This window comes from Notolabrus celidotus, chromosome 22 (genome assembly GCF_009762535.1).
Source record: "Notolabrus celidotus isolate fNotCel1 chromosome 22, fNotCel1.pri, whole genome shotgun sequence".
NCBI classification, from domain to species: domain Eukaryota; kingdom Metazoa; phylum Chordata; class Actinopteri; order Labriformes; family Labridae; genus Notolabrus; species Notolabrus celidotus.
The window spans coordinates 24336768-24350167 of record NC_048293.1 but is presented as its reverse complement, the minus strand read 5'-3'; positions in this window follow the sequence as shown (position 1 = coordinate 24350167).

Below are 13400 nucleotides of genomic sequence, written 5' to 3'. Positions count from 1 at the left end.
TTAACCACCGTGCTTATCCTCGCCGCCAACACGCCGCCCGGCTCAATCCGCTCTGATTTCTGGGTGAGGAGCGAGGGGGGAGTCGGGAAAAGGAGGTTAAGTTCCTAAGTGCATGTTCTCTTATTTGTGTTTTACTTTGAAAAAACAGAGTGTGACAGACGCTGCACGCTCTCTGCTGAATTACATTTTTTGATTTCTGCTGCAGACAAAGATCAGGGCTGTTTGATTCTCTGCATTCACAGGGAGACGTGCACGCCTTTAGCACCCGGTGGTTTGGGAGATATCATCAATTAGAGAGATGCAGAATGGAGAGAGGAGGAAAAACAGAAGAAAGGAGAATAAGAGGAGGATGGGGTTGTTGTTGTTGCACGGAGGCTGACCCTGCAGGAAGAACAGGTTGAATCCAGGGTCAGAGGTTTAAAGATAAAAATCACAAGTGAGATACAAACACGGATTCACAGAGTCTCTGATCGCTGATCTGATCGATGACTGATTTCACTCTGATCAGAATAAACCTCTGAAACTTCTCCATCACAAGCAAAGCAAACATCATGTCCTCGCTCTGCTGGGGAGCGTCTAACACGGCTCCTCTTCTTTCTGCACGCCGCCGCCGCCATGTTTCAGGAGAATAATCGAGCTCTCAGGATGTGTTGGGATAAATTTAGAGCTGTTAATATGTGGCATTAATTATGCACATGTATGTTCGACTAATTAAATCAATCAGAGCTGCAGAACAGAGCCAGAGAGCTGCGAGTGCGTGTGTGAGAGTGTGTGTGTGTGTGTGTGTGTGTGTGTGAGAGACACACCCGTCAGATTAGAATTATTTTACGAAGTTATGATTTCATTTCAAACAGAGAAAAGATGAAATGATGGCTGCTCTCTCTTCTTCTGTTTTGTTTATTCCTCTCATTATTCTGTGAAACGTCGTCTCCAAACAGAGCCATTTATTTTAAGGAAAATACACACTGATCAATTATTAAAGGCTGCTGGGATTATCAGTGTGATGTGCAGCGAGCATGTTTGTGTGTGTGTGTGTGTGTGTGTGTGTGTGTGCAGGCAGGAGTTGCGTTGAACTCTTCTGATGTTATAAAAGAAGCAGCGAACACTCTGCACTCCAATAATTGGAGAATTCCTCGATTGTTATTTAAATCTGGTCTCTGTCAGTCGTGTTTACAGCCGTGTTAATGAGGGGGAGCGCCCCCCGCCCCAAACAAACACACACACACACACACACACACACACACACACACACACACACACACACACACACACACACACACACAAAAAGCCGCGGCCCTCTCAGTGTGTGTGTATGTGGAGCTCTTCCTGAAGTGCTGTGAGTCATGGAGGACTCAGACGTGATTAAAGGACGTTTCTTCTCCGACTGGTGTTTCTGCAGAGTGATGGATGTTCAGACGACATCTGCTCCACCTTTGTTTTTTATTCTGCACATTAAGTCTTTCCTAAATGTTTCATTAATTCATGCTAATCAATATTTATCTGAATCTGCAGTTTATGTAATTACACTTAATGAAAGTTCTGACTCATTAAATAAAGTTTGGATTCAGAAGTTTAAACTTCTGTTATTGATGAAGAACAGAACTTAAATGTTTGAGTTCAGTTTTCACCTTAATCAGAGAAATGTAAAAGTTTGACTGTGAAGGAAACTCTCAGAGGAAGTCAGGGAGAAGGTGCACTACTTTCTGTGCACCGCGGTGAGGAGGAGGAGGAGGAGGAGGAGGTGGAGGAGGGGATGAAGATAGGGGACGGAGGGGGAGGGCAGCCTGCCATCCTTCCTGTCAGCCTCTTCCTGCTCGCTTCAACCGTCTCCCCCCCCTGGTGGCCCCGCCCCCGACGCTGCCAGGCCACAGGCGCTGGTGGGCGGGCGAGGCAGGAAACAGGAAATCATGAGAGAGAGAGAGAGAGAGAGAGAGAGGAAGAGGAAGCCACGGGGGCGAGAGGCGGTGGCGGCGGCGGCAGCCATGACGTGCCACAGCTGCCATCGCCGCTCTGAGAGGAGCTCAGTGTCCCAATTACCTCCTCGTAAACAAAGGAGGAAGTTTCGCCTCATCGTAGGCTCACACACACACACACACACACACACACACACACACACACACACACACACACACACACAGACACACACACAGACACACACACACACAGCCTCACTCCTCCAACAGATAAGAGGAGCAGCAGCCTCGCTCTGATAGCAGAGGTGTCACTTGTTAAAGGCGGCCTCCCCGCTGATCGTGCTGCCGCCGCCGCTGCCGATGAAAGGTCGGCGGAGCTGGGGTTCACACGCCGCCCCGCCCCTCGTCTCCCTGTCCTACTCTTGTCTTCTTGTTTGTTTGAAGCAGACACTTTTCTGCTTCAAGGCCTGCACAGAGCGTCTGAGCGTGAGGAGAGGAGCACGCAGAGACGACATGTAGAGAGGAGCTGAGCGCGCCCTGCTCAGGTGTGAGGGGGCGGGGCCACGTGGAGACATCAGATTCACTGTCTCTCCTTCCCTCCTCCTCCTGGACTCTGAGCAGCTCTCTACCCGTCCTCTCTTCGCCACGCCTCCATCACATCTCGCCATCTGCATGAAAGGTAGAGAGGCGGGATGGTGGGGTGACGGTCTGAGTCACATGAACGCTCCTGTTCCTCTGCTAAGCCCCGCCCACCTAAACTGCACGCTCGCTAACGTTTTCACTGCTAGCCGTCTGAGTCCAACGTCACAGCATCAACAGCACTTTCATATCGTGTCGCACGAACCAACAAACACTGGATGATGCTAGATAAGATGCGCTGTGATTGGTCGGTTACGAGCAGGCTGACCCTGATTGGTTGAATCAGATCGTTTTATTCTTCGCGCTCCTCGTGACATCAAGTTCACGTGTTTCAGATTAAAGACGATCAGCGTCGTAACGAAAAGGACGAAATAATCAGATACTCACCTGTGTTTCATTCTTCATCCTGATTGGTCCAAACCCTTCAGGTCTGTCTGTCACATCCTCCTCTGCCTGTTGACACTGTGGTGAAACTGTTAGAATGAAACAGATTAAAAGAGAAATAAACCTGAAGTGAAATGTGAAAGAAGTCCTTTTTAAGACGCTGGTTAAAGACCGACGTGTTGACGTGAAGGACAGGTACCAGGAAGAGGGATCACATCAGCCCCGTCTTGGCTCTCCCTCCACTGGCTTCCAATTCGCTTCAGAATTGATTTTAAGATTTTGCTTTTTGTTTTTTAAAGCTCTGAATGGTCTGGCCCCTCCCTATATAACTGACCTCCTGAGCCCTTACAAAACCTCCAGGCCTCTGAGGTCTTCTGACATGGGTCTCCTGGCGACCGTGCTTTTAGAGTAAAGGCCCCGCCCCCTCTTGTCGACTCTTTTAAGACTCACCTCAAAACACACTTTTATATTTTAGCATTTGAGTCCTCTAGCCCTGAATAGGTTCTCATTTCCAATGCTGTGCTTTCCTTGTCGTTTGTTTGTCTCTTTTTAAATGATTGCTTGTTTGGTCTCACATTGTGGGGGTTTTTTTATGTAGTGTACAGCACTTTGGTCAGCTTCTGCTGTGTTTTTAAATGTGCTTTATAAATAAATTTGACTTTACTTGATTTGACAGAATAAATCAGAGCAGGTTAAACCAAGCGGCAACCTCCGGTCTCAAACCATGAAGTCCATGCGGAAGTGTTATAAACTGCAATTCATTGAGAATCCGCTTGAGGCTGGCTGCAGAAACACAGGAAACCACATACACACCAATTCAAAAAAGAAGATCTTTGCAGCATTAATAAACATGTTTACAGCCTGGTTCAAAAAACGGCTTGGCCCTATGAAGGTAATCTCTCTATCGACACACACTGAAGGGGGGGATACATAGAAGATATTAAGATTACCAGTTTTTGCCCAAATAAGGACATGACTGACTTGACTCCCGGCCAGGAACACATAGCTGTTGGCTAAGAGGCTCAAACTCCGCCTCTTTACATCACACTTTGATTTAGTTCTGCATTTCCAATATGGCTGCCGCCGTCGATTGGCTTCAAAACAGCTCTCAGGAACACATGGGTGACGTCATGGATACTAAGTCCATATTTGATACAGTCTATGGGTTAAACGTGTGCAGGTCTCCTGCAGCAGGGTCGGATCTGTAGGTGTGTGTTGGTGTGTGTTGAGTCCTGGCTCCTCCTCAGCAGTAAAATGGCGGTGTTGTCATGTGAACGTTTCTCTGCATGTCTGTTTCTGTGCACATCTGTCTGTCTGTGTGTCTGTGTGTCTGCTCGTCTGTCTGTCTGCTCGTGTGTTTGTCTTCTCGTCTCAGAGATAAATGAACAAAGACTCTGAAGTGTCAGTCTGAAGAATCATCTCTGTGTTCTTCATTAAAGCAGCCGGACTGCAGATCCTCCCTCTGCATTTTGCTGCCTGTCTCCTTCCATCCACCTTCAGCCGCTCATCTGTCACTCCTGCTATTTTTCACCTGCCTCCCAGCAACAACACGAGCCCCCCTCTCCCAAGCAGGAAGCCCAACCTGTGAGCTTAACGCATTTCTAATGAGCCCGGCGTTCTCCGAGTGCAGATTAGTCATCATACGTCCGTGTCGAGGATCACGTTCTCAGAGAGGCTCCATGTATCATCTCCTTCGCCGCCATCAACGTCTCGGCAGAAAAACAAAATGTGCTCCGCCAGGAATAATTAAGAGAGTTCTGCTGATGTCATAAAAATGTAGAAATCAGTGTTTGTGCGTCTGCGGGTTCATAAAGAAGCGCTTCAGAGGATTTAGGAGGAATCTCTGGTTGTTTGAGGAGGCAGCTCTTCATTACCGTTTGACAGATGGCATTGTCTTTAGATATGCTGTCACATTCATATAAATAAGCCTGCTGGTGTCATCCATTCAGATCAGAGACGACGCACCAGGTGCTCAGCAGGCCGGCACGCCACCACCTCGGTCTGTATTTATCCTCCTTCAGCACAGAGACGCTGCAGAGTCTCTGAGAGGACGGCCAGCGAGAGGACACTCGGTCCTGAGTCTGAGCTAAACTGGTCTGAGCGGCTTGCTGAAAACCTGCCGTCACTTCCTGTATGAGCGTTTCTCGTCACCATGTCCCTTCATCTCTTCATCTCTCCTGCAGCTCCTCATCAGTCTGAGAGGTTCATGAAGCAGGACTTTTTTAAAAATGTTCTTATTTTGAATCTGTAAATAAATGAAATCTGATTTTTCTTCAGTCTTTCTTGAAGCACACATTAAATAAAAATATCCTCTGAGTCAGCTTGAGGTTATTAAAGAACTCACTGCTCTGGGTTTATTTTGAAGCTCCTGAGACTGACTTTACCTCCTGCTGGTTCTGGTCAGGTTGATGCTGAAGGTCTGGTTGGTTTTTGGTGGTTCACAAAGACGTCTCTTTAAATTTCATCCTGTTTCACGTCCTCATAAAAACCCTGAAAACGCCTTCTTATTCATAAACTGCAGTACCTCCAGCGTCCACACGAGGCGGTCCGTAGTGAACCCTGTTAACACCTGTTGACCACGTGATTTAGAGTTTATCTGTTTCTTTAATGAAACACTTTCTTTATATTCATTTATTCAGAAACGCAATGGAGCCACACACACACACACACACACACACACACACACACACACACACACACACACACACACAGAAAGGCTATCTGAACCTAAGTGAGGATCTCTCTGCTCTCCGTCCACTCTGACACTCCTCTCCGCGTGTGATCGACGTTTCTTATTTATTAGCACACACACACACACACACACACACACACACACTGTTTCTCTGCTACCTGATTCACATGGACCAATCAGAAACAAGAACAGAGGCAGCGTGATGTCACCAATGCAGATTGAATACCCAGAATGCTTCATGTTAAAGTGGAAGAGACGTTTTCAGGGCTGGATTTTTGTGTTTAGATGTATGTGTTTGTGCGTGCGTGTGTGTGTGTGTGTGTGTGTGTGTGTGTGTGTGTGAGTGTGTGTGCGTGTGTTTACCTGGACGGTTAAAGAGAGAGAGATCTCTCACCTGTGTGAGCAGGGCTGGATTTACTGATCAGTCCAACACTGTTAAAGAGACGGTCCATTACAGCTAATGAGACCTCAGGGACCAGACTTTAACCCACGTCAGGATCACACTCCAGATATTTAATCTTATTAATAAACTCTCACTGATAAATAATAATCAGATTATTATTATTAATCCATTCAGATTATTTAATCTCTCATCTTCAATTGTATTTTTTAAACACAATCCTTTGAGCTCAGACAGAAAGGAAGCGTCCATAAATCATCCTGACATGATGTTAAAGGAAGTAAAGGAGCTTTAAATGTGAGAGGAATAAAAATATCATTTATTGAATGTTTTTCTTTTTTTTTTAAGTTATATTTTTGGGCATTTTGGCCTTTAATGGACAGGACAGCTGGGAATCAAACCAACGACCTCTGTGACGAGGACTATAGCCTCTATACATGGGGTGTTTAGATCGCTAGGCCACCAGCGCCCCTATGGCATGTTTTTATAATAACGAATAAGTAAATCAGCTGCTTTCTGCAGTGAAATACTGTTTTCTTGCTGATATTGAGTTTGAATGTTCTGTGTGTGAATTTGTGAATTTTAATTTCTAAATTAATATTGTTTAAATTTGACTTATCTTCATATTTTATATTAACCCTCCTGTTATGTTCATTTCTCTGGAACACCAATAATATTCCTGGGTCAATTTGACCCGGGGCATATTCAATTATCCAAAAGTGTCAGAAGCCCAAAAAATCCCAATACACATTTTTTTTAATCTAATTTTTAACTCCATTACCAACCATTTAAATCAAGATTTAGTCTATTGGTGTTCTTTAATTCTCACAGGTCATGGTTCAATGAGGATAACTCACTTGTTTTTCATTAAAATTAATGATAAAACTTGTTTTAATGTACATTGGAAAGCCCTGAATATAAATACAATAGTTATAAATGACATACATTTTTGTTTATTTTATTTTAAAATTTGAATTTTTTTATTTTTATGAAGTGATGTTCATAAATTAACACGACACCTCTTCTGCCACATGCTGCCCAGATTTTGATGCTGCATTTAGCTGGTTTGGAGGGCATATATTGCTTAAAATAGACTTTAAAAAGGTTCAATTTGACCCAAAACATAACAGGAGGGTTAAATAGTAACTGATCGTCTCTGCAGCGTCTGTAATTAACAAACGTGTCCTGATGAATAACTCTTTGTGTTACCTCAGTGTCCTGTATTTCATATTTTCTGAACAGATTAATTGAATCTCTTATTTTTTCTTCTTATTAAATTGAAGTGATAAAGTGTGAACAGTCAGGGTAACTATCACTGAGAAGTTTAATGTTCCTCATAGTTGGAGTAAAAATCTGACACGTGAAAATGTTTCTTTAATCTGAAGTTATATTTGATTTAAATCCAGCAGCTCTGTGTCGGAGAGGACATGTTTAGATGTTTGGGTGGAGATAAATGTGGAGCAGTGATTGACTGATGCGTCTCTGGTTTTGGAGTGAGTCTCTCTCTGCGGTTGTCCTCGCTGCGTGGAGGACGACGACGGGAGGAGCTTTTTTTTTATTTCCTGCCAGCAGCAGCAGCTCTGACACGGCGTCTCTCTGCGGCAGCATATCACCATCTGAATCTCTCCCTCCACATCAGGGAGCAGAGCTGTGACTGCTGGGATTAGGCTAATCACACATTCACCCAGGAGGCTGCACTCACAAACACACACACACACACACACACACACACAGGAGATCCTGCGTGAGCCATGACCTTATTTCTAATGTGTTTTCATAGCATCTCATTTACTAGCACCCCGAGCTGATGCTAATGCACAGATCTCTGCACGCGGTGCTTTAACCGTTGAGCACGCTGCTGCACACACTGAACACATCAGAAACATCCTGTTATCGATCTGCTGAATTATCGTTATTGTTATTCCTTATTGATCATGGTGTTTGATGGATGCAGAGGAAACGTTGTGATTTCACAGTGATGTGACGCTGCAGAGAGAAGATGTATTTAACATTCAGAGACTGAGTGAAACGTTTGTTTCTCTGTGTGCTGCGATCAGAGTTTAGCTGCTGTGATTTTTAGAAACCTGCAGAGTTTCTAAATAAAATGATGCCTCCTTTATTTTAAAGACCAGTCTGCACTCAGGACTGTTCTCTGAATGTTCCTCAAATAAAATACTTCATAAATCCAGAGTTTAGCCCCCAGACTTTTATTCTGGCAGCGCAGAAAAAAAAGGAAGATTTAAACATTTCATTTAATTACATTTAATCTGTTTCAGCTCATTTTCAGATCCTGAGAGACTCCACTTTAAAAACATTGAATTAAACAATACTCTGGAAATAAATCAACACATGGCTCGTGATTTAAAACTCTGAATGTTATTTATAATGTGTCCTCATACAGAAACAAACAAACCACAGCTCTCAGGGAGCGGTCACGATGAGTATTTATTATAAAGCAAAGACGTTTAAATCAAACAGGGAGCTTCAGTCTCCTGTCTGCAGAATTAAATCTATAATCTAACAGATTATATCAAAGTCTGTGTTTTGTCTGTAATCAGCTGAAGGTGAAATGTTAAATTAGAGACATGAAAAATAAAAACTTGATAATTAAAATAATTGCTGTTTTAAAAATTAACTGGTGTCTTCCAGTAATGTAGAATCTATTTACACCTTCACATGTTGACTGAATAAAAGCTCCACATTTAAAAACAGGAAACAAGCAGATCAGATAAACTTACAGAGCTTCCTCTGGTCATGAGCGGAGGGGAGGAGTGTGTGTGAGAGTGTGTGTGAGAGAGTGTGTGTGTGTGTGTTTTAATTTCACTGGTATTTTTTAACTTGGTTTAATGTGAATTTTTAAAAATGTAATAAAGTAAAAACAGCATAAAAGGATTTATCATTACAGCCGTGTGAATAGGAATGAATTTAAATTGTCAAAATAAAATCTGTGAAAAGAATCAAACGTTTCCTTTTTGGAGTTTATTTTCTGAACGATCTTTAAATGAAGAAACAGAAACGAAAGCTCGTCAGGACGTCGGGCTGAAGCTGCTGAGTTTACATCAGGAGAGATTCTCTCAGTTTATTAAAGAATGAAAAGATGAAATAAAAAAACACAAAATATTAAAGAGCAAGAGACCTTCAGTGAGGACCCGTCTGACCTGACCTCTGAACTCTCAGAGGATGGACAGAGTATGGACAGAGGATGAAAGGAGGATAAACAGAGGATAGACAGAGTATGAAAGGAGGATGGACAGAGGATGGATAGAGGATAAACAGAGGATGGACAGAGGATGAACAGAGGATAGGTAGAGGATGTAAGGAGGATTGATAGAGGATGGACAGAGGATGGACAGAGGATAAACAGAGGATGGACAGAGGATGAACAGAGGATAGGTAGAGGATGTAAGGAGGATTGACAGAGGATAGACAGAGGATGAACAGAGGATGGACAGAGGAGGAATACAGGGTGGACAGAGGATGGAAGGAGGATGGATAGAGGATGGACAGAGGATGAACACAGGATGAACACAGGATGAACACAGGATGGACAGAGGATTGACAGAGGATGAAAGGAGGATGGGTAGTGGATGAACAGAGGATGGACAGTGGATGGACAGGAGGAACAGAGGGTGGATAGAGGGATGAACTGAGGATGGAAGGAGGATGGATAGAGGATGGACAGAGGATGAATAAACGGTGGACAGAGGATGAACAGAGGATGGATGGAGGATGAACAGAGGATGGACAGAGGATGAACAGAGGGGTGGATAGAACGTGGACAGAGGATGGACAGAGGATAGACATAGGATGGACAGAGGATGGACAGATTAAGAGCAGAGGATACACAGAGAGTGGTCAGAGGATGAACAGAGGATGGAAGGAGGATGGATAGAGAAAGGACAGAGGATGAACTGAGGAAGAACAGAGGATGAACAGAGGATAGACATAGGATGGACAGAGGATGGACAGATTAAGAACAGAGGATACACAGAGGGTGGACAGAGGATGAACAGAGGATGGAAGGAGGATGGAAGGAGGTTGAAGGTTGGTCAGAGGAAGAAGCAGAGGAAACGTTTCGTCTGCAGAGAGAGAGAGAAAGAAATCTTTGTGCTTTTCTGGCTGTTTGTCATCACGTCTCAGCAAACACAGAAACAAAAGAAGAAGAAAAAACAAGTCCATCAGATTCTGATGAAAAACATTTACCCCCCCCCCCTGCTCCTCCTCTCCTTCCTCACCCCTCCTCTTCCTCTCCTTCCTCACCCCTCCTCTTCCTCTCCTGTTTTCTTCCTCCTGCATTCTAATCAACACGCCGAGCTTCTAATTTATGAAATGTAATTCTGCCCTCCACTGGTATGAAGAAGGTGCGCACACACACTCACACTAACATACACACTAACACACACACACACACACACACACAGAGAGGCACATTTTTCTCTCTCTACTCGACTGAACAATTCAGAAAATAAAGGTGTGTGTGTTTGTGTGTTTTTAGTGTGTGTGTGTGTGTGTGTGTGTGTGTGTGTGTGTGTGTGTGTGTGTGTGTGTGTGTGTGTGTGTGTGTGTGTGTGTGTGTGTGTGTAAACACTCGGTAGAAGCAGGTGATTTGTAATATTCGTCGACCTAAAATTACAATTATCCAGCTGACTTTTCTCCCCCTGTTAAACATAATTAGCCGGCTTTAATTTAGTTTTGATTCGGCGCTGTAATAAGCATTTATGTTACACTCAAATTAAACTGAGTCAATGAATATTTTCATGTTAGCAAAATAAAGCTGAGAATAATAATAATACTGCTCTTTACTGTCGGAGGGGGGAGGCAATTACGGAGGGAGGAGGAGGAGGAAGAAGAGGAGGAGGAGGAACATACATGCAAGTGTTTTAGAGACGCTCTCAGAGGCTCAACACACTACACTTCCTTTACCTGTGAGAGTGTGTGTGTGTGTGTGTGGGAGTGTTGGAGTGTGTGTGTGTCCTCCAACACTGACACCACCCACCTTCACCCTGGGGGGCAGAGCCTTTCGTCACCCCGGGTGATGCCACGAGCGACGGGGGATGTTGGGTGGAGACGAGGAGGAGGAGAAGGAGGAGGAGGAGGAGGAGTGAATCTCTCCTCTGAGAGTTCAGACGGAGCAAACAGCCCGCTCACACACACTTCAGGGATTACACACACGTCTTCAGGTACAGGTGAGAACATCAGTCCGGACTCTCTTTCTGAGGAGACTCAGAGACTGAAGCTGCTGGAGGGCAGAGCACACGTATGTTCCTCCGCCTGAAGAGTCTGATCAGCTGTTCAGGTCCACGATGATGTGAGTCCTGGTATTTGTGCGTCTCAGTCTGATCCTGATGGAGATGACTCAGTGAGTTGTCTCAGCTTACACGGTGTGTGTTGATCAGGTGAGCATGGTGTGAATCAGGGCCCGTATGCACGTCCAGCCATTAGCAATGAAAACGGGCTGTTTGTACTAATGGTGAAAAAAAATGGATTAGCGGTCTGCATGAGCCAGGTTAACACCCCAACACAGCATTACATTTAATGGAGGTAGACCCCACCATTACAGGTGCTAACAGCAGGATTACTACACCTGTTAGGCTGTTTAAAGGATGGAGGACATCGTGCTTATGCGTTACTATTTAAAGGTGACATATTACGCTCTTTTTCATCAAAATATATCAGTCTAAGAGGTCCCCAAAACATGTCTTTAAAGTTTATGCTAAAAAAAACACATAGAAATCAGATTTTGGTCTGCCTGTTAACCCCTCTTTTTCAGCCCTGCTCAGAACAGGCTGTTTTCTGTGTCTGTTCCTTTAAATGAGAACGAGCTCTCTGACCACGCCCCCTCAGGAAGTGGATGTGCCCTCGGCTGTCCAGCACGTTGATCTAATGTTTACATGTTGGCTGAATATACACGGCTGCTCACAGACACGCATTACTTCAACCCTCTGAATCTGATCCAGAATCTGATCCTGACGGAGAGGCGCCTGCAGCAGGACCTTTCTGAACCATTGGTCACAGATTTAGTGTTTCTTGTTGTTTTATTTGTCAGTATGTCGACGTGTGTCTTGGTACACAGCTACGAACATGTAGCTATGTGGCTATGCTAACTAGCGCTAGCACTTTTCCATGAAAAATAAAAATCATCCACTAGATCTTCAAATCTGCAGACGTGGGGAGTAAAACCGACCTTTGTGTTTATTAAGACAGCCTACAACTAGCATGCCTCCCTCCTAAGCTCCTTGTTAGCACACATGTGTGCAGGGAATGAAAAACGGAGGAGGAGTTGAGCTGTATTTTATACAGTCTATGGGCTGAACAAGCTCCGAGCTCTGACTTCCATTACAGACCGGATGTCGTTGTGACGTATGAAAGACACTGAAAACTGAAACGGCTGGTTTCAGCACACATTTACAGAAAGGTGGAGAAATCAGAACAGGGGCAGAATGGATTTTTTTCATGTTCGGGGGGTTTGTAGACATGCCAGGGACACACATTTCAGGTAGAGAACCATTAAAAAGTTGATTCTGCATGATATGTCACCTCTAAGATGAAATATGCGAAGACAACGAATCCTTTGAAAAAGTATGACCATGTTGAAATATACAGCAAATTTAGATTTAGGAGACGTGACATAATTCTAACTGACCAGCAATACTGTGAAGTGAATCCTTCTCAAACAACTCCATTAACAAGTCCTCATCCTTCACTGGGGGGACAGTTTAGTTTAGTTTAGTTTAGTTTAGTTTATTCACACACATCATCACAAATGTACATCTATATATATTCAGTAAACATTTCACAATGGTTGGATGTGTGGAAAGGGGTGACCCTTGGGAAGGTATTTAAAGCTTTTAATAGGGGGCCCAATTTCCCACAAATAAAGTGGCAGCAGACAAGATACAACAACAACATACTAACAGATGTATAACAAACACACAACAGACAATCCCAATATTGTGGTTACATACATAAATTAGTGGGTGCATTGATATGATCAGTACATTAATCATACATTTCCAGAAGTTGTAATTTTAGCTTTTTCTTGAAGATGGAGATGGAATGTGACATTCTTAATCCATTGTCGACAGGTGGTGGTCCTCCACCTGGACCACGTCGGTGGCGGTGCTTGTTGCTCAAAGCTGCTTTCATGTTGCTGATTTTATTTAGTAGGTCTTCTACTGAGCGCGCTCAGAAACACCACACGCATTTACCCGGTTCAAGATCTGAAGCCAAACTTTCCCTTTCTCCTTGTTTGTTATCTTTGATGATTGACTTGCTGATAACAGCTGTTTGTTCATTCTATATTCTTGTGATAAAATGTTCATTTCTTCTTGATCTTCTCTCAGTCACACCGGTAACGCTCACCATGTTTATT